We start from the raw sequence: 22204 nt of genomic DNA, 5'->3' as shown, positions 1-22204 counted from the left end.
AACACTTCACAAGTCTGAAAACAAAGTCTACTGTCCCACCTCCCCCCCATTAACCACCATGGTTTGGGCTGGTCCTGCAAATAACGATTGCAAACTGGGATCTGATCTTGGTCTGCAGGGCAAATGTAGGCCATGTTTTGTTAGTTCCTTGTAACAATGAACTGATTTTCTACATAAAAAAATTCCTTCCAGTAGCACCTTAAAGACCAACTAAGTTAGTTCTTGGTATGAGCTTTCGTGTGCATGCACACTTCTTCAGATACATGCACACACGAAAGCTCATACCAAGAACTAACTTAGTTGGTCTTTAAGGTGCTACTGGAAGGAATTTTTTTATTTTGACTATGGCAGACCAACACGGCTACCTATCTGTAACTGATTTTCTACAAATCAGGAAGAAATTCAGTAAGTGGGCTGTGCTGAGAAAGAGAACTCATTCCTTTAACAGCTAGCCACAGCTCGGCATATGTAAACTGACTTTCTGTGTTTGATTTACTACTTTACATGTTTCATAAACGACAACACAGCAAACTACCATTTTGCTCATGACCAAGGCATGCATGACCACCAACACACGTGCCATTTTCAGCCCTGGAAGGAGGCAGAACAGGCTTATGCATGCAATGACAGAGAACACAACTCCCACACAAACAGGGGGTTGCCTGTATTTTTCAATTTTCATTCAAATTCTGAAAGTTCAGTGCCACAAAAAAATGCAATCCATTCAAAAGGAATGCACAGATATTAAATTTAAACAGATTAGAAAAACCCCAAGTATTTAAAAGTTTTAGCCATAGAAAAACATTCTGTATTGCCTCTGAAACTCCCGTCCGTTATGCAAATAAATTGTAAAATGTTAACTATAGTTCAGCCTTTCACTTAGGAACAATCTTTAAGATTCAAATACACCAAGTATATCTACGAATAGAAAAAGTTTAAAAGAATTCACAGATAAATCCAAGTCAGTCTTACAGTGATTCCAGAGAGAAGATAAAGAAGTACAGGATTACTGAATTGTGTTGCTCTATTTGAAAGACACTTATTTCCAAGATTTGTATCTCACCATAGAAGTTGCATATTTTAAAAGTAATTTCGTGGCATCCAATGTTTCAAGTTTTCAACAGCTTGCCAATTAATAGGTCATATTACTCAAAAGAAGTTAGTGGAATTTTAAAGATGTAGTAGACAAATTCAATTTCTTGCAAATTAATATTTGCACTGCTTATCAGTCCAAGCTTACTGGCAGAATGAATGTTGTTCTACTTGTTTTCCTTGCCAGTACTATTGCTGCACATTTCATCATCTCTTCAATGTCAATCGTTTCAGTACAATGCTGCACATTAAGGGGACAACTAAGAAACCCAAAGCTGTACTGTTTTACAAAAGATAGGGAATACTAAGGTTTTTAAAAAAAAGCCTGTATGGACTTACAGAAACAGAGGGCAAGCTCCATCCCTGCATGGGTGAAATATCCACATGCTATAACAGAGCTTTCTGCCTGCCCACACTTCCATGCACAATGGAAGAGAGTTGCTAAGCATTACAGTCAATGAGATGTCTCTGTGTGTGCCTCCTATCTCCTGTCCACTCCTTCACTCCTCTACTTGAATTCCCTAAGAGTGGCACACAAAGACTCCTGCTTGTACACATTAAAAAGGAAGGTTGTAAAGCAGAATTCTGTTAAGCCCTTCAGAGATACCTCCACTGTGATTGTGTGAGAAAGAATACACACTCTTTATTAAAATATGACTTGACTCAAAACCCCAGGCTGTCCCCCCATTTTACAGGATCTTATCATCAACATTTACCCCAATGCAAAACTCACCTATGGATATTAATGACAAATGAGCTTACTGGAAGCAAGAATTAGGTTACAAATTGGGTAGTATTAACTCAAATCTAATGCTCACTTTTTTGGCCAAATTACTTTCCAAAAATTAAGGTTTGCATTAAATTCGATAGCACATTAGACTCGAGTAAATACGGTATGAAATCAACTCAAAGAAATTTTAATCTATAAATATTCACATTTTTAATCAACCAATATGAATAAACCTGAAAATGCCCCAAACCAAGAGTTCTAAGGAAAAAAATCTAGGGTGGTAACCTACTAAGCTATTGTGCAAACAGAACAACTTCTGCTCCCATGAGGAACTTTCCCTCCCATGAGCCCGCACCCTCAAAATGTGCTCTCAGTGCTCTGGAGGTTTTCCAACCCTCAAGAGCACATCTGGAAACAATTGGGGGGGGTGGAAGTCCCATCACACAATGAGAAGAATCCTTACTTGATTCACCCATTCATTTCTATTCATCAATAACAGGGGCCAGTTATATGCATCTACACCCCAAATAATGAACCCAGTAGCCTTACTTGAACATTAGAACATAAGAAGAGCCTGCTGAATCAGGTCAACTACCCATCTAGTCCAGCTTCCTGTGGCCAAACAAAAGGCCTGTGGGAAACCCGCAATAACAAATGGAGCACAAGAATCATAGAATCTTAAGAGATGGAAAGGATCCAAGGGTAATCTAGTCCAACACCCTGGAATGCAGGAATCTCAGCTAAAGCATCCATGACAGATGGCCACTCAACCTCTGCTTAAAAACCTCCAAGGAAGGAGAGTCTGTTCCACTGCCAAGCAGCTCTTCCTGTCAGAACACTCACGCCTCCTGTGGTTTCTAGCATGGAGTGTGGAATAACACAGAATGAGCAATACATGCCCTGTTGCTCCCCCACCACATGAATTCTCACATATTCACACACACAATACATATCTTACTCTAACACACACCCCACATACTTGAGCAACCCCACAGCATACAGAAACGCTCATATGCTGAGCAAACAGAGAAGTCCTCACTGCTCCTTCTCTCCTGAGACAGGTTTTTTCCCCCCAAGGCCTCTCCACAAAGCTGACAAACTGCCTTGATACCAACTCCACATAGCCCACGAGCAACAAATGGCCAGCTGAATGGGCCTAAAAAGGTCAAGCAGCCAGATTTTCTGTCTGGGTGGACAAGCCCAGATTATAATAGGGTCATTCACCACTTATAACAGATCCATTAGAACAAACTCGGCTGATGTCCATTTCAGGTTGCTTTAAACTTCGCACATAAGCTGAATAGATTTCCACTCCTACAACCAGACTTCACCTTTCTTCTCTCCCCCCCCCCCCCGCAACTGTCTTGCACCCTCAAAATCTACCCAGGAACAGATCTGGGGGAGAGGCAGGGGCAAGGAAAGAAAGAATGACAGAATCATTGAACTGTAGAGTTTGAAGGGATCCAGAGGATCCTCTAGTTCAGTGTTTCCCAACCGGTGTTCCGCGGCACACGAGTGTGCCGTGAGACATCGGCTGGTGTGCCGCGAGATGCCTGGAGGGAGGCGGGTGAGTCGGGCGGCGAGAGGCGGGGCGGCGGCGGCGAGGAGAGGCCGCGCCTCCTGCTGCTGCCTGGCGCTCCTCCTCGCAGCCGGCAGCGCTGCCTGGGCGCCTCCGCGCGACTCTGCCTCGCTGGGTTTGGTCTCCCAGCAGAGACGGGTCACACGCGCCCCTCCCTCCCTCCCTCAGCCTGCGCGGAGGGAGAGCCAGAGAGAGGCATCGCTCCTGCGCTCCGAGGCGGATTGAGCGCAGCTGAGAGGAGCTGCCGAGGGAAAAAACTTTCACTTTTGTGCGTCCCTCCCGGCGTGACGCTGCGCGCTGACGTCACGGGGCGGGGCTTTAATGGTGGTGTGCCGCGAGATTTTTTTTCAGTAAACAGGTGTGCCGTTGCCCAAAAACGTTTGGGAAACACTGCTCTAGTTCAACCCCCTGCAATGCAGGAATCTCAACTCAAGCATCCATGACAGATGGCCATCCAATCTCCACTTAAAAACCTCCAAGGAAGGAGAGTCCACCACCTTCCAAGGTAGACCATTCCACTGCCAAACAGCTCTTACTGTCAGAAAGTTCCTTCTGATGTTGAGTTCGAATCTGCTTTCTTGTAACTTGAAGCCAATGGTTTCGGCCCTACCCTACGTAGCAGAAGAAAACAAGCTGGCTCCATCTTCCATGTGACAGATATTTGATGACCATATCTCCTCTCAGTCTCCTCTTATCCAGGCTCAACATACCCAACACCATCAACCATTCCTCATAAAGTTTTGTTTCCAGACCCTCGATCATCTTGGTTGCCTTCCTCTGCACACATTTCAGCTAATCAATATCCTCCTTAAATTGTGGTGCCCAGAACTGGACACAGTACTCCAGGTGTGGTCTAACCAAGGCTTAATACAGTCGTACCTTGGTTTTCGAACTGCGTAGTTTGAGAACATTTTGGCTCCCAAATGCCGCAAACCCGGAAGTGACTGTTCCTGTTTGCGAACTATTTTTGGAAGCTGTACATCCGACGGGGCTTCTTCAGCTTCCGATCGGCTACAGGAGTTTCCTGCAGCCAATCAGAAGCTGTGCTTTGATTTCCAAACATTCTGGAAGTCAAACAGACTTCTGGAACGGATTCCATTGGACTTCCAAGGTACAACTGTACAGTGGGACTATGACATCCCTTGATTTGGACACTTTACTTCTGTTGATGTTGAAAGATTATGTCCCCACTGTGTTAATGGAATTCTATTTGTGCAACACTGGATTCCGTATCATCACCACCTCCTCACTGGTATACAAGCATGCTCTGTGGTGTGCTCTGTCAGATTTAGTTTGACTTTTCCACCACTTACACTCAAGTCCTCCATCTGTTGGATGTTCTTCAACTTCACAAAAATCTAAAAAATCTCCAAAACAGTTACAGGGTGGATGCAACCCATCAACTGCTTCACTCAGTTTCCTACTGACCTATTCCACCTAGCCACAACATAAAAGCAGCAGACAGCTTTGTGCACTCTTCATTAATGAACAGTTGGTCAATCCACAGATGCATGGAGATGCTCTTTGTGGCGTGAATGTAAAATTGCAGATGAAGTTACAGATAATAATGTTCTATCTTGTTAGGAAGAAGAAATAATCACCTCAGGCAGTATCTAAAGAAGTAGTGAGAGTCCATGACCTGTTAACAGAAACTGAAACCTCCCCATTTCATGTTTTTCGAAGTGAGACAATTAAAGGCAAATATGTAAGAAAAATAATTGGCCTGCAAGTATTTTAGTTTTAACTAGGGGACTGTTATGCCAAATTACCGTACATACAACCAAAATGTATGGTTATTGAACATTTGCTATTATCTAATACTGTATACTAGTGAATTCCCCCAACAGAGAGAGGTACCAATGACAGACAGCTATGTTGTTGTTGCTATGATTGTTATTTATTATTTTTATTCTAGTTTTAGCTATAAAGAGAATTCAAACAGATGAAATGTTTTTTATTTTAATCCAAGTGCTAAATTAATGTTATGAGTACTTTGAAATTTTCCCAATTGTTTAACCATGGGATTGAGTACTTCCTTCCTTCTGACAACCATTTCACATGCCAAGTTAAACCATTGTTAGGGCCATCCAAAGATAGCACTTAACAAGTTCCATAATGTTGTTTCAGATCATGGCTTAAGTGGGATCCTATGTTAGCTCTAACTGTAATTAGCATGGCTGCCAATGTAACGGGTAACTATGATTAAGCCTGGGAGTGGAGTGAGAATAAATACTCCAGAATCAGGGGGCAGAAAGACTATTCCATTTGACTGCATGGTTAAGTAAGTAATAAGCAGTGATAATTCTGAACTGGCCCTTCCTCTCAATGTATTATGTTGTATGTTAGCTACTTCCACAAAGGAAATCATAGCACAGTTTCAGACAAACTGGCCATGCAAAAGTCAAACTCCAATACTTTCCACCAAATAGGGCCATGTGGCTTGAGCTTCTGAAAACAGATAGTCCCACACTCTCACTCTTCAAGCAGCAATTATCTGTAGCAGGAGTGGAGGAAATGTTTGCAACAAAAATGAATAGATTGCATCACTACTTACACAATGAAAATCCAACATTATGCTTACAGGTATGGTATCACAAACAGCTAAAGATAGTGTTAATATTGTCATCTTAACACTTCATTTCCCTATAGTTCTAAAACAAGTATAGAATGCTGTGTATGTAGTAACAATGCTATTGGTGTGCTAGCATGGTGGGACTCAACTTCACAGCTGGCTGGTGGAAACTAACACTTGTGTACAAGATTCAGCAATACTTTTTAGACCCATGCCCAAAAGGCAACTGAAGTATGTATTAAAGCACTAATCAGATACACAATATGCTACTAAAACACACAATTTATTAACTTGCTCACGTAACAAGATTAAATTTTGACCAGTTACCCCATTCAAAACAAAAAATATTCGGCAGCTTGACATTATTCCTTATAATTCTGAAATGGAAATATGCATGTGGACAAAGAGGGTGCCCAATCAAGCTCTTGGAGAAGGTAAAAGCGGGCTACTGCCAGTGTTAGAAATTCAGATATATAAGCTAGGCACCAAATGGCACCTTAAATCTAGCTTACAGTTGCCACAATGGTCTATTCACTAGAGGATTGAACTAGATGACCCTTGGGGTCCCTTCCAGTGTTAGAAACTCAGATATATAACCTATTTGCCAAACAGCACCTTAAACCCGGGCTGTAGTCGCCACAGTGGAATGTCTAGGTGCTGTACCCCACAATGGGATGATGATTTTAATTAATTCCATTTCTATACTGCTTTGTATTTTGAAGAACAAATCTCAAAGTGGTTTACAATGTATTAAAACATCAAATAAAACAATCTGGAATAAAACTAACTCAACCTCCAAGGAAAATATTTCTACTACTAATGTATTATTTTTACCCCGCTCATCTGGCTGGGTTTCCCCTGCCACTCTGGGCGGCTTCTAACAAAAAAATAAAAATACATTAAAACATCAGTCATTAAAAACTTCCCTAAACAGGGCTGCCTTCAGATGTCTTCTAAATATCATATAGTTGTTTACTGTACTTCTTTGACATCTGATGGGAGGGCGTTCCACCGGGCAGGTGCCACTAACAAGAAGGCCCTCTACCTGGTACCCTGTAACTTCTCTTCTCATGGTGAGGGAACTGCCAGAAGGCCCTTGGCGCTGGACCTCAGTGTCTGGGTTGAACAATGGGAGTGGAGACGATCCTTCAGGTATACTGGGCTGAGGCCGTTTAGGGCTTTAAAGGTCAGCACCAACACTCTGAATTGTGCTCGGCAATGTACTGGAGTCAATGTAGGTCCTTCTCTAAGTGACATTTTGCTTTCCCCATTCACCAACCTCGCGTCCAAAGATCTCCATATGGTCACAACTGGACTCACACCAGTTGCAAAACACGCCTGCCTAATTTCGAACACTGGACTCCCTTACCAGCACTACAATTCTACGATTCTATGATGTCAATTACACTGCTTGCCTCTTACAACAATTCACTTATCCCAGTATGCATGAATGAGAAAAACACACAGTGGAAATGGTATTAACTATGGACTAAGACACAGGTTTTTAAACCATGGTCTGTGAGAACCATTTGGGTGGCCTGTGGAAAGGCTGAAACACAGTGAAATATACCTATAGCTGTGATGATGGAGGATCCCAGCAAGGGGTCCATGATTCGTGCAGCAGCATAGAAGCACAAGACATGCCCAGCCCTGCAGAGCTGCCTAGATATAAGCCACTAATCCAAATTTCACTCTCACATCAAACCAGCATGCTTTATATTGGGAACTGATACCAATATGCTTAACAACTATTCAAGAATGAATATGGACATGGAAATAAACAAACAGCACGGATACTGGCTGGAAAAAGCTACTGAGTGATAGTGCAGAACTCTGAGAAGCATGGACATGTTTGTTCTCTATACTTCTTGGCAAGCAGCAACAAAAACTCTGCTCATTATACAAGGATTCATTTATCTCAAAGCAAAAATTATGCAACAGTCTGTAACTATTTGATGAGCATTTCATTAACATGGCCACAGGAATGGATTACACCTGAACAGAAGGAAAGCAAAGGACGTAGGTTTCTGAGGTAAGTCTGCAGTTGAAGAGGCAAATAAGGACAGGTACCACAAAACCATTTATAAACAGGGGGAAACAATGGTAGTTGCTAGCCTACCCTGCTACAATCCCAGACACATTCAGTAGATGACTTGATAATATGAGTATAAAACCAGATTCAGTTGCCTGCAAGGAAGACAAGCATTGTTTTTATTTATATTTCACGATTCTCAAGTCTTTCCAAGTCATGCTTCAGTTCTCTGTAAAGCCATGCTGCATTCCAACACATTTATTTGCTTTCGGGACATAGCGTCTCCATCAGAAAAGGACCTTGCACTCTGATTTCACAGTGAAAGAAAGGACTTGGACAGAAGGCATCAGAAATACTTTGCACCCCGATTTTAAAATATATTGGCAAACACAGGTTTTAAAATAACTAGGCCCCATAACTTAAGATTCTAGCCCCTGTTTTACCTCCATGAGGCAGTATGCTTCCAAATACCAGTTGCTAGAAACCATGGGAAGGGAGAGTGTTCTTTGTGCTCAAATCTTGCTTGTGGGCTACAGGCATCTGATATGATTACTGTGAGAACAGGATGCTGGATGGGCCACTGGCCTAATCCAGCAGGGTCTTATGATGTTCCTACTATTTATTTTATACTTTTAAACTAGTGTTAGAAATGAACCAGGTGAGTTTTGTGACTTGCGTTGTGTCCAACTGCGACCATGTGGAGATCTCTGGATGCCAGATGGGTGAATGGGGAAAGGAAAATGTCACTTAGAGAAGGATCTGAAATATTTTCCTTGAAGCTTGAATCTGCTTTATTCTGGATTGTTTTATTTTATATTTTAATGTGTTGTAAACTGTTTTGAGATTTGTTCTTTAAAATATGAAGCAGTATTGAAATGAAAAATATTAATAATAAAAAATCCCACCAGAAAAAGAAAGGCACGTAAACATTCCGCTGTGGTGACCGTAACCTAGGTTTAAGGTGCATTTAGCAATTAATTTATATATCTGAGTTTCTAATGCTGATTTTGACTGCTCTCTCAATGGCACTTGTTATTATTATGATGTTTCATTTCTATGCCATTTTATATTTTAAAGAAAAAAATCTCAAAGAGGTTTACAACACACTGAAACATGGGCTCCTTGGAGAAAAAGGTGGGATATATAAGCAATAAATAAGCGCTTCTGCTTAGGAAAGCTGGAGAGGCCAGCCAGATGGAGATGTCAGTCACCAACCTGGCATCCAAAGATCTCCATGTGGGCGCAATTGGACCCGCACCAGTAGCAAAATGTACCTGGCGCCTGGCTAGTTTCTAACACAACTTCTCTGCCAGTGACAGAAGCAGCAAGAAGGGCAGAAAAGTAGTGCTGGCAGCAGCAGCTATGGAGACAACAGTATAGCAAGGCAACACTTCTCAATAAGCTGAATAGTGGAAACCATATTAATGGGAAAGTATTTACCTTCTACTTTAACAAGCTATACTATAACACAATCACAAAGTGAAATATATAAGTACAGTAAGAAACACTTTTTCCAAGACTATATCTGAATGAACTTCTACCTAATAGATTTAAAACAGATTTAATTACTCTTGCCATATAGAGACAAAATTGAAAGCAATCTCCTTAAAACTAACTTATTTTGAAATAAATTATACTGATTTTGGTCACATTCCTCTGATTCTATGCCAAGGCTTCCTGCACTGGGTCTCATCAGCAGTGTTAGAAACTCAGGTCAGCCTATACTGGGTCTCATCAGCAGTGTTAGAAACTCAGGTATATAAGCTCATTAAACCAAAGTTTCAATTTCAGTCACCAAAATGAAATGTCTAGGTGCCATTTTTGGCCAAGGCGGCTCTGAAGTCTTTTATTTTTTTCTTTTTCAAATGATGGATTGACTGTGATTCTCTGTTAAACATCTGGCTAGTTCAGATGACAACTAGGTTAAGAACTTTGAGAACTCACTTTATCCAGAGACAGTCCACATATACGGTAAAGGTACCCCTGACCATTAGGTCAAGTTGCGGATGACTCTGGGGTTGCATGCTCATCTCTAGGCGTTTGTCTGCAGACCACTTCCGGGTCATGTGGCCAGCATGACTAAGCCGCTTCTGGCGAGCCAGAGCAGTGCACGGAAACGCCGTTTACCTTCCTGCCGGAGCAGTACCTATTTATCTACTTGCACTTTGACATGCTTTTGAACTGCTAGGTTGGCAGGAGCTGGGACCGAGCAATGGGAGCTCACACCGTCGCGGGGATTTGAACCGCCGATCTTCTGATTGGCAAGCCCTAGGCTCTGTGGTTTAGACCACAACGCCACCCACGTCCCTTAGATATATGGACTGATACCTATTTTTCTTAATGTTGACAGACCAGGGCAGTGGGGGGACAATCTACAACAATTAAGTGTAACATTGTTCACAGCTCCTGCCCAGGCTGCACAGAAAAAGCACTTTGGTTCCATAAATTCATTCTGATTGTGCAGATATAAGTGATAGAATTCTACAGGGTGGGGTATTAGTGTGTGAAAACAGTCAGGATCCAGTGATCCCTAGGCATGTACCTCCACATGATGGAGATGTCAGAAACCATCCTGGCACTTGGCTAATTTCAAACACTGCTCACCAGCTGCACTTTATATACTACTACAACAACCCACCAACCTTACAATTTCGGTGGCAGTTCTTAGTGATATGACAGACTCTGTGCAGGGACCATTTAAGAAAAATTATGGGCAGATGCTTGAAAGTATGGGAAAGGCTACTTTTGAGATAGTTTTAAGATAGAAATGGAGCCATTCATTGACCCTGAACTCATCAAGGTAATGGAAATATTGGTTATATATTTACAACACTGGAGCAGCTGATGAACAATGTAAGTCCAAACAATTAAGGGACAGAGTTCCTCTAAATCCCAGGATCTCAAAATCGAGCAAGAAAGTGCCTCAGAGAGGCATAGTGTCCAGCTAAGCTTCCCTTAGTACTACTACTTTGGGCAATACTGGCACTTTTCTCATTCATGTGGCCTTCATTTTACTTCTGAGCCAATACTGTCATGGGGTGAGACTGAAGAAAGTGGTCAAGTAGCTTGGCTGGGTTCTACATGTGTGGTTAACAGTTGCTACAGGAGAAACTCTGGCATGGAAAATAAACTGGCACGGCTGAAACCCACCGCAACTCCTACAACTCTCAATTATAGTGCTTGGTAACTGGGATAGTCTAACTACTAAGCTTCACCCCGCAATTCCTGGAACAACTTACTGATCAAACCTTTGTGTCCTGGCAAGATCATCTGAATGACTGCTCAGCCAGTCTCTCCCACTTTCCTTTCCCACTTCTCCTGATCTTATACTTCTGCTGACTACTACCTAGACTGAGGTTGCTTCCTGATGCATTCCTCGTTCTCATTTCCACCTCTCCTTTTTCTTCCTAGAAATGTATAATGTCCAGAACAATTAAAGTTATTTGACTCCTTCAGCAAAATAAAATAAAAATGTATCCTTTAGCATATAAAAGTGTGCTGTTCAGTATACTGAAGAAAATTACTAGGCAAACATGATTACTCAGAATTAGGACCGCCATTTGATTACGGCTTGCTTCCAGGTAAGTACACACAGGATTGGAGCATCAAAAAGATAAATAGCACGAGTTTTGTAGCAGTGTCTGACCTGGTTTGTGTTTCAGTTAATGCTGGTGCATGATGCTCAAAATTCCTATTTTGCTCCTCCCCACACTAGGACCAACAAACCACAAATCTTGGCCTATTGTGTTGTCTAATCCAGGGCTTGTGGTTTGCACAAAGTACAAGTGATAGCAGAGTTTGTTCCTAGCTTACTGTTCATGGCGTGTTTTGGGGAAACAAACTAAGAGCACAGGTTTAGACAACACGTGAAGCAAAAGCTTGTTTTTATTGCTCCCACAGTCATGATCAGGAACATGAGAGCAAACAGTCTCCACTACCATGCTACTAGTGACATCAAACCACTTTGTTAGCAGCACCAAAGTGATCTCCACAGGGCAGTGTGTATGGAGATCCTGGCCTGGGCTGCCCAGAAGGCAAGACCTCCCCCCCAACTGCACCCTTGCTGATGTGGTCCACAGGAAAGCAGAGCAATAGCTTAGCTGGAGGAGTTGACAGAGGAGGCGTACAAAGCACCATCCAACTGCCTGGATTTGGGTAGCATCTACTCTTTAGGCTTTTTTCCTCCCGCAAAGCAGCAGAGCTTTATGATCAGAGTTTTCCTTCTCTGAGACAGGCTACCTTCCCAGGTTGACAAGCCCCACCTGCCCCTCACTGCCCTCTACGGCATGTGCAGAAACTGCATTCTTGACCACTGTACCCACTACTGATTTTGTCCATTCAATTCACATGTAGGGAAAGTCCCTAATTCACCTAAGGGTTGAGACTCATCAGCTACCCTCACCAGGTTTAGCCAGCCAATCAAAGCAATTCCTGGGAAGCAGCTGCCGCCGCATGCTAACAGCTTCTAGGAGCCACTGGTGAAAACTGAGTGCAGGGTGAAGACCAAAGGTAGACAAACTACCCCAGAAGGAGGACAACATGTCTCCCACCAGAGGTATTACTCCTCCCCCAACATCCCCTATACCCCCATACACTAAGCCACAGTTAAACATTTACTAAGGTTTAACATTAGGTGTGAACACACCTTTCTGGTCTGAAGCAGGCATAGGCAAACTCTGGCCCTCCAGATGTTTGGGACTACAATTCCCATCATCTCTAGCTAACAGGACCAGTGGTCAGGAATGTTGGGAATTGTAGTCCCAATTTTATCTGGAGGGTCGGAGTTTGCCTATGCCTGGTCTGAAGTGAGATGTGAAAAGGACAGTCATAAGGCAGAGGCCATGTCAAAAAGACAGCTGCTGCAGGGTACTTGCTTCTACTTATCTCCACACTATTTCAAAGGTTACAAGAAGAAAGCAGCATTTCACAAGCAAAGACGATCATTTGTAGTACATGAAAGTGTGGCACACTCTATACAGAATTGTGTCTTGACAATACAAATTGTCTTAAAACACATTTCACTCATTTTTAAAAAAACCTGATAATTTTGGGAACAACTTAAAAAACAACAACTTCAAACAAGAGAACTGGGTGGAAATGCCTTATGTGGGAATGTACCATGCGTAGTTCTCATGATCATACCAGACTGGGACATTGCTATTTAATCATAAGGTAAGAATTGGAATGGTCCAGGTGCTTTGATGGATACTTAAATATTTAAACCACTGAAGATTCAAGAAAATTCTCCTTTCCCAGCCATTTATTTATTTATTTTCCCAGCACCCACGCAAAGCTGCAATCATATAAGTAAATCACATGTAAGTTGTGGGTCTAGTACATAGAGTTTGACAAACTCAAATACATTAAGTCAAAAATCCATATTCCTAAGACCACCACTAAGTTCCACGTAAAGATATACAACTGGTAGGAACTAAAGATGGATTTACACTCTTAAGTAACCATATGTTCTGCCAGAACAGTACTACAGTAGACCACCTGTTCTGAAGACTCCTACAGTTATGGCTGCATGTGCCGTCAGAGGGGTACGAGTAAGGGTCTCCTTCAAACCAATGAGATTTAAGAGGGCTACACAAAAAACAGCAGAGTTCAATTTATCAGATTATTGTGTGAACTGAATACAAACTACAGCATTATTATAATTATTATGTTACGTTTGTATACTGCCCTTCATCCAAAGATCCCAGGCCAGTTGACAAAAGAAAAATGCAAAATGACAACAAATTCCATAACAAATCGGCATGTCAAAAGGATGCACTTTAGACACACTTCCACATGCCAGCAAATTCCTAGAATGCTGCTAATGCAGACTGAACTACATCCCTACCTGCATATAAGAACTCAAACGTGCTTCAACTGTATCACTGCCTCACTACCAGCCCTTTGCACTAAACTAAAGATAGCCAACGTGATGCCCTCCGTATATTGCTGAACTACAATTCCCATTGCTGACCATTAGACGTTTTTATTTTGGCTAATATAACCAAGCGAAACCTCAAATAAATAAAGGAAATAAAAACTAAATAATTTAACCTGGGGAGATGGGAAATACAAGAAATTGTAGATTTGAATTACACTGTACACTGGCAAGCATACCTTTACATCGGTGTTAAAAACTGAGATATGAAAGCTAGGAACTAAAAGGCTCCATAAACCGAGGTTATGGGCGCAACAACGGAATGTCTGGGTGTGCTTTTTTATAACAAGAATACAATACAAAAGAATGAACTTCAGCTAAAATATTAAGTTCATTTTTCACACAGTCTAGTCCTCCCCCTGCCCACCCCCTAATATTCTTAAGAGGGTCTCTTCTCCAGTCTTCAAAGAGTAGCAGGAAGTGGGGAGGCAGAAAAAGATCCTCTTTTCCTTCCACTCTGTAATTTTAATTTGAAATCTCAGGTGCAGTACTGCCCCCAGAGCTCAGAAACTGCTTGCACTAATGAAATTCCATCACAAAATGTGCCTAGAACAATGGGAATTTCAAACACTGTTTCACCTATATCATGTCTACTTTGTGCATTATATTTTTCCTATATAGACATGCTGACAAAACACGTACACTTTTGATTTTCACAAGTCACGGCTTTATGCATTCTTGAAAATATACAAAAATTATAAGCAAGTGTTTATGAAGCAAAATGGGCAGTTTTTATACAAGAAAATGTATTAAGCAGCTTTTGCCTGAAGCACAATAATATCAAAGGCAATACAACCTTTGATTAGCTGGAATTCTGTAGCTGTACAATTGACCATCTTGTGTAGGCAAAGCCATAGTGAAATTTCATGTACTGTGAAACAAACTGTGACCATAAGAAATGTTCTACTGTGATGCTAGTTTAAGCTGTTCCTCATGCATAGCTGCATGCTCCATGGAGTTCAGATGCAATTTTAAAGTCTAACAACCATAAACAAAAATGGCTAGTGGCCAATCCAAACACTCCATAAATATTTTTTTCCATGGAAGCAGGTAATTTCCTTCCACATCATTATTACATGGTCCTGGGGCAGCAGGTTCACTTTCAGCAACCCAATCAGTAGCCTGCAACCACTGGTATAATGAAAGGAATAAAATTTACCTCTGAAAGCAAACAAACTTATTTGACTGTCCCACAGATAATAATTCACCCCGCAACTATTATAATCTGCTGCAGGTGAGAGAAGGGATAAAGAAGAATCAGGAAGAACTACACAAGAGCCAGGAGGTCATAATACAGTGATAACTGCTTCAAGAACATATCTGAGCCCAGCCTCCATATAGTTGGGACTATTGCAGCTGTTGGGACCAGAGGGATATTAATTAAATTGTGATAAACTGTTCTTGTTCAGTTCCAACTTTACTAAAGCACTGGCAAATGCATTCTCAGGAAAAAAATCCTCTGCAAGAAACCAAGAGGGGAAATTACCATCATTACAGAGTAATAAAAACAACAACTGCAGGTCAGGTTAGTGTGAGACTCTGCCTATGTAATAGGTTGCATGCTATATCCACACTGATTTACTGGACAGCACAATTCTAAGCTTGTTTATTCAGAAGTTCCACTGAATTCAATGTGGTTTACTCCCATTGAGTTGAGTTGAGTTTGGACTGCAGCCTTCACCTTGAAATGCGCAATTTAGCATATTCAGACTTGGTCCCTATTTCACTACTGCAACTGTATAACTTAAGGTGAATAATCACTTTGCCCCCAAAGAAGCCTACTAGCAACGTTGATCAATTTTTTTTGGAAATTATTATAAACTTTATTAGCTTAAATTAAAATTGCAATAAGGCAAGCATTATGCTAAAAGAAAGCAAGGATGACAGCTGATTTTATCATAACACGCACTATGTATATGAACACTTACAAAAAGCATCCATCATTATGTAAGGACCCATCTATACAAAAACCATTATCACCACACACAATCACTAAATATCCACTTATGTTACTACTAAGTGGCCACTCTCTGTGGACTAAATAAAATTTTTTAGTTTTGCAGTTGTTCTAACAAACGGTAGTCTGTTCTAATCATGATCCACTTCTACCTAGTGAAGCTTTCCAGACCTGCTAAGAATGCAGCCCTCAAACCCCACCCCACTAAAGGCTCCTCATATTAAGTGCAGGGTTTCTACTGGACCACCCGTCAGGTATCTGCGTTATAATCCAAATCTACCGTTAGATCCCACTGAACTACATGGCACCGCTTTAAGGCTTTTGTTGATTTGTTGACTGCGGGGGCAAAGGTTGGGAAGGGAGAAAGAGCCATTACGTGTGGTCCTCACAGAGGCACAAACAGCGCGCAGCCGTTTGTACGTACTTAAATCGGGCAGTTAAGGAATCGGCCCCCGGCAACGCTCCGAATCGGGTCGCAAGCGAAAGATCCGCTGCTGTCTCTGCACACCGTTGCCAACTGCGGCCTTGTTAGGCGGGACGCCGCTTGCCGCGCATCCTCCGGGCCTTTCGCTATCAGGCTACACAACAGGAAGCCAATAAACGTGCCGGTCCCGAGCCAGGAGACCAGCCGGCACAGCCCCCCTCCCCCGCAACTCGCAGGGGGCCAAGGCACGGCCAGACCCGCTCACGGGGGGAGCCAGGTGGGGGCGGCGCCGGGCAGGAGTAGCGGTCGAGCCAGGCCTACAGGAACCGCAACCTTTGGCAGGCAGGGCACGGAGCGAAGAGGCGGAGCCGCCTGCCTCGCGCGCGCCCTGCTCCGAGGAGCCGGTCAGACCGGCGCCCTCTCGCAGCGGAACCTCCGCTAGCGCCGCCGCCGCCGCTTCCCTCTCGCCCGCCCTGCCGCTCTCCCTACCGGAGCCGCGGCCGCTACTACCGCCGCTTCCCCCTCCTGCTCGATGACAAAATGGCGGCGGCAGGAAGTACCATCAGCACCCGCCCCGCCCAGGTTCGCTTACTGCGCCACCCGCGCACGGGATCCGGGCGCCCTCGGCGGGAAGGCCCTCCGCCGTTTCGAATATGCATCCCAGCCAGCGGAAGGCCCGATGTGCAAGGGCGGCGCGAGAGCCGCCCACAACGCACCCCGGCCTCATAGCGGTACAGGCGGAGGGCACGGACATACTTACGGCAATCACGTACCCTTAAAGGGAGCAGCGAAGCAGCCCTTACGGAAACGGCGTAGCCACCATAAGCCTTCCACACCACCTACCGCAATCCGCGTAACCGTGCGAAATAGCGAGCCACATCTTGTTCCCGATTAACCCACCGTGAAACTTAGCCGTCCACCGCGAAAATGCAGAGGGGAGGGGGGTGGGAGAAGTTGCCCTGCTCACGCGCGGGCACGGGACACCAGAGACACCAGGCAGCGTAGGCTGAGGAGGCTCGCGTAAGACCTTTGCGCAATAGGCCTCGACGCAAAAAGCGTAAGTCGCCTGACGCAACGGTCACATTACGCAATGCGGGTTACGCCGACAAGACAACGTAACTGAACAAGGAGAATACCAACCCCCGCAGCCTCTCCCGGCCCGGCCCAGCTCTTACCTGACGGCGGGCGGAGAGCCGGAGAAGGCCGCGTTGTCACCAGCCTCCTACCAGGCCAAATCCAGCAAAGCCCTGAGTGAAGGGGAAGCGCCGCACTCCGTAGGGAGGGTCGGGGACCACGGCGAACAGACCAGGGCAGAGAGCGACGGGCAGCGGGACCAGCAACGGCGGGGCTGCACTGACCTCACCACGCAGCGCGTTACGTCACCACGCAACAAGCCACGCCTCGCGCAGGGCACAGGACTTCGAATCCAAGGTTCCCTTACCTCACGGCCACGCCCCTTCGAGTAAGGAGCCCTCCGAGTGGGCGCCGGGAGGAGCGCTTCTCAGTCCGGCCAGGGAGACGGCGCGTGAGGGGTAGCGTAAGGCAAGCGGGAGAGGGAAGAAAGCTGCGTCGTCGCCGCCGCGTCGCAAGCGAATGATGGTGCTTGGGAGATGGGGCTTACCGCCCCACAAAGGTGCTGTTTGCTCTTTGAAGAACGTAGGAACTGCCGCTCTTGTCTCCAGTCCTTCCTCCGCGCGCCCAGCACAGATACCCGGAAACGTGACAGAACAAACTTTGCTCGTTAGAATGCACCACATCCCCGTTTCTGATCTCGCCAGCGGGTCCAATCCGACTCCGCGGATAAATTTGCTACTGCCAACAGTCAGGGAATTAATTGCCCACGAAAGCGTTTAGCAAAGACTACCATCATGTCACATAGCTCTCCTGCTTGTTAGTCCGCTGACCGGGTTACTTTTGAGCTCTAAGGCTGTTGGTGCTCGATGATAATAATAATAATAATAACATTATTCCTCGGGGCTGGGAATTCTGTGGCGCTTCACTCTGCCCAGTTGCACGCATGGGAATGCGGCGCTATGACACATAGAATATACCAGCGTTTCAGACAAAAGCAAGCCCTTGGTGCACCACCAGTCCCGAAAAAGATGCTAAATACACAGTGGAAAAGGCGACGGGGACCAGTTTCTTCTCTACAAAACAACCCCCAGTGGGAACCTCATTCGCAGAATAATCAGGCCCTTGCTCTTCCCAGCTCGTCAGTATTCTTTCAGCAGACTGGAAAGGAAGATTATAGAAGAGGGAGCCTTTGTTCACCTACTGGAGCAGAGGACTTGGATCGTAAACTCTCATCTCCGATCCACAGCGCCTATGGCGACATGGGCAAGCTGCCTTTAAGGTGGAAGCACATCGGAAATAACCCTATCTATTTTATACTTGGTATTTCTCATGTATATATATGGGTGGGGGAAGAGAAGGCTCGACTTTTAAGCAGGTCAATCGTTCAGCACTCCCTTTCGTCCACATATTCTGAAGCAGGAGGTCAATGATACCTATAAAAACACGGGCACACCTAAGCATAGCCTTTGTTAAAGGTAAAGGTAAGGTAAAGGACCCCTGGACAGTTAAGTCCAGTCAAAGGCAACTATGGGCTGCAATGCTCACCTCGCTTTCAGATCGAGGGAGCTGGCGTTTGTCCACAGACAGCTTTCTGGGTCATGTGGCCAGCATGACTAAACCACTTGCGGCGCAAGAGGACACTGTGACAAGTGCCAGAGCACACTGAAACGCCATTTACCATCCCTCTGCAGCTGTACCTACTTGCACTGGTATGCTTTCAAACTGCTAGGTTGGCAGAAGCTGTGACAGAGCAATGGGAGCTCAACCCATTGTACGGATTCAAGTTTTAGTACCCTCAAGCAACACAGTTCATTTTACTTGTTGTAATAACTATTAAATGAATGGAAACTTCCCAGCTGCTGTCCTCGTGTAATAGGGCGTGTAGTGGACAGTGAGAAACATTTAATAGGAAACAGAACAGTGGCCATTTAGTAGCAGGAGAAGATCACAAGGTTGCCTATGAACTGTTAAAAGTATTGCTAGTTTTAGAAATGGAATGACCACCTGCGTAATTCAAGAAAGGTGCCACCTGGGCCGCTTTCCAAACTAGAACTATAGCAGTCAGCAGCTATATCTTATGTGAAGGAAAGTGGCAGCTTACAACAAAACCCAGAAGTTACTTCGACATTTAAAACATTTGGGCTGCTTTCCTACATTCCTACTTGAGAGTAAGCTGGAGTAGTGGTTAGACTGTTAACAGTGCTATTTTTCTATATATAAAAAAGAGGTGCTTGAACTTGCCACAAACACCTCCCTTGTTTCTCTTATAATAGCAATGGTGCCCACCTGAGAGGTGCTGGAACTGAGTTTTGGCTGTGAAAAAAAGCCCTGTCAGATTAGGACCAGGTTTTAAGTCCCAACTCGGCCAAAAATGTGTGCAGCAGTAGCACACTCACCAAACTGAGTGACCTTTGGCCAGTCACTTTCTTGACCCAACTATCTCACAGGACTGTTGGAAAGATGAAATGGGGAAGAACACCTTGAGCTCCTTTGAGGAAAGGAGGGATCTAAATGCAATAAATAAGCCCCATTAATTTATTTGTACCTGAGCGTACAAATAAAAGAGGAGTGTCATGTCTACTCAGAAACACTGGTAGTGGTGTAGATATAGGAATGCATATATTAATGAGGTAGGTTATCTGTAATACTGGAATAGAACACTAATGCACCTATCATAGGAACTTTGGGAGCTGCCATATATTGAAGAAGATCATTAGTCCATCTAACTCAGTAATGAGTTATGCTCACTGTGTTCTCTCCCACTTACAAATGCTCCTATATAATGGGGAAAATGTTACCTTAGCCAGATAAGTTATGTGGGCTTTTTGTGTGTGATTTACAGTACAGTGGTACCTCGGGTAAAGTACTTAATTCGTTCCGAAGGTCCGTTCTTAACCTGAAACTGTTCTTAACCTGAAGCACCACTTTAGCTAATGGGGCCTTCCGCTGCCGCCGCGCTGCCGGAGCACGATTTCTGTTCTCATCCTGAAGCAAAGTTCTTAACCTGAAGCACTATTTCTGGGTTAGTGGAGTCTGTAACCTGAAGCGTCTGTAACCTGAGGTACACTGTAGTTGTAACTTCCCTCATATATACAAAAGTTAACTGCTAGTGAAGACCATAAATCGAAGCTTAGCATATACGGTACATGTCATAGGACCACAAAGAGATAATCACCTTTATAACTAAATAGTCTGCAGGCAATGAGAGAACCTGGTCTGGAGCTGAGAAACTGCTTTACCCACAAGATTCTACAATAAATTAACAGATAAATGCTAATCATTGACTACATTCAAACAAATTTTCAAATTTGTAAAGAACATGATTGAACAATTATTCTGCTCCCCCCTTTCCAGCCAGCTCCTAGCTCTAATCAAACGGGTTTTTGTCATGCATGCTTCATTACTTTGATGACAAAAGCAGACCCAAGGAAAACAGTCTGATTTGCAATATACTGTACTATACAAAGCACATGCCAAGGAGTGGTCCATCACAAAGGAGTAAAAGGAGTGTTCTGCTCTCAAGGAAAGAGAGGGGAACAAGTAATGGTTCATCTCAGGCATGCCAATCTCAGTAGAGTACCAGCTGTTTTGGCAGGGACCTGTTTTAACCTGTATAACCTGCTAACTATGAGAATGTCCACTGTTCAAGGTTCAATTGCATGGAGATGATTTTGTTAGAGATAGAATATGGGGCAGGAATTACTACTTCTTAATGTGAAGTGGGAATTGACCGATTACACTGCTCTGAACTATGGCTGCAGCTACTTAAGGGAGGATCGCTCACTCTTCTATCTTAGCCTGATTGTCATGTAATAATTGGCAATTCCTTCATGCAACTTTCTATTGTTACCGTTCCTTTTATTCAGTGATAAACCATTAAAGTGCTTACTGAAAAAGAACAATTTGTGGTGAAATATAAGAATGGGAAGTTGCATGAATTAAAATAATGGTATCAATATTCATATAGGAAGCTTCCTTATACCAGGTCCAACTATTTGTCCATGTAGTACTGTGCTGCCTCCTCTGATTTGCAGCAGCCCTCCAGAGCCTTGGCTGAGACTGAACCATTTAACTGGAAATACCAGGGATTGAATCCAGGCTGTTGTGTGTGCAAAAACATGTTCTCTACCACCAAGTGTCAATGCAAAGATAACTTCCAAGTAGTATCAAGTCAAAGTAGTGGGATATTCAGTTGAATGTGTCATATTCTCTTTTAAAGCCATCCACGGTGGTGATCATCACTCCATCTTCTGGGAGCAAGTTCCAGTTATTGTGTGAAGCAGTACTTTTGTCTGTACTGAACCTTCCACCATTATAACTTCATAAGGATGGCCCTGGATTCTAGTATGATGGATAAACTTTTCTGTCAACCTTCTCCACACTATGTATCACCTAAATCATACCCCAGCTTTTCTCTAAACTAAAAAGCCCTGAATGCTCTAACCTTTCCTTATGAGGACTTGGATAATTTTGGTTGTCCTTTTCTGAACTCTTCCCAGCTCTATAGTGTCTTGAAATGAGGAAACCAGAACTGTATGCAGTACTCAAAGTGTTGTTGCAGTTTTATTTTCAACTCATTTCCTAACAATCCCTGGTCTCAACCTTTGGTATCAACCACAAGCCCGACTACCTCACTGCTCACCCTGGCTCTAGATTATCAATGAATGCTTTTGATATAGAAACTGGATTTAATATTTATTCCTCTCCTTCAACCACATAGCAGAGATAAATTTATTTTCCGTGTATGGTAGCTCTAGCATTAGCGTGTGTGGGATGTGTGTGTTCTAGACAGCAGTCAGTCAACTGCTC

The 22204-nt window shown here is 43.7% G+C and overlaps 1 protein-coding gene across 8 annotated transcripts in view; it reads right to left on the bottom strand.

Moving 5' to 3' along the window:
• The window catches only part of BRD4 (bromodomain containing 4), a 78754-nt gene extending 61040 nt beyond the window's left edge, over positions 1-17714 (bottom strand). For 2 of the 8 annotated variants that reach the window (XM_083490703.1, XM_083490708.1), the window contains exon 1: positions 17497-17714. The gene's annotated coding sequence lies outside the window, so the exon portion shown is untranslated. Of the gene's footprint in view, positions 1-16177; positions 16224-16321; positions 16883-16913; positions 17085-17496 lie in introns of those variants that run through there. The other 6 variants (XM_083490706.1, XM_083490710.1, XM_083490704.1 and 3 more) reach the window with 4 other exon arrangements.
• Positions 17715-22204: the final 4490 nt, after the last annotated feature.

Source organism: Podarcis liolepis (genome assembly GCF_965112155.1).
Source record: "Podarcis liolepis genome assembly, chromosome: 2".
Classification (NCBI taxonomy): domain Eukaryota; kingdom Metazoa; phylum Chordata; class Lepidosauria; order Squamata; family Lacertidae; genus Podarcis; species Podarcis liolepis.
This window is presented reverse-complemented; position numbering and strand designations above follow the sequence as displayed.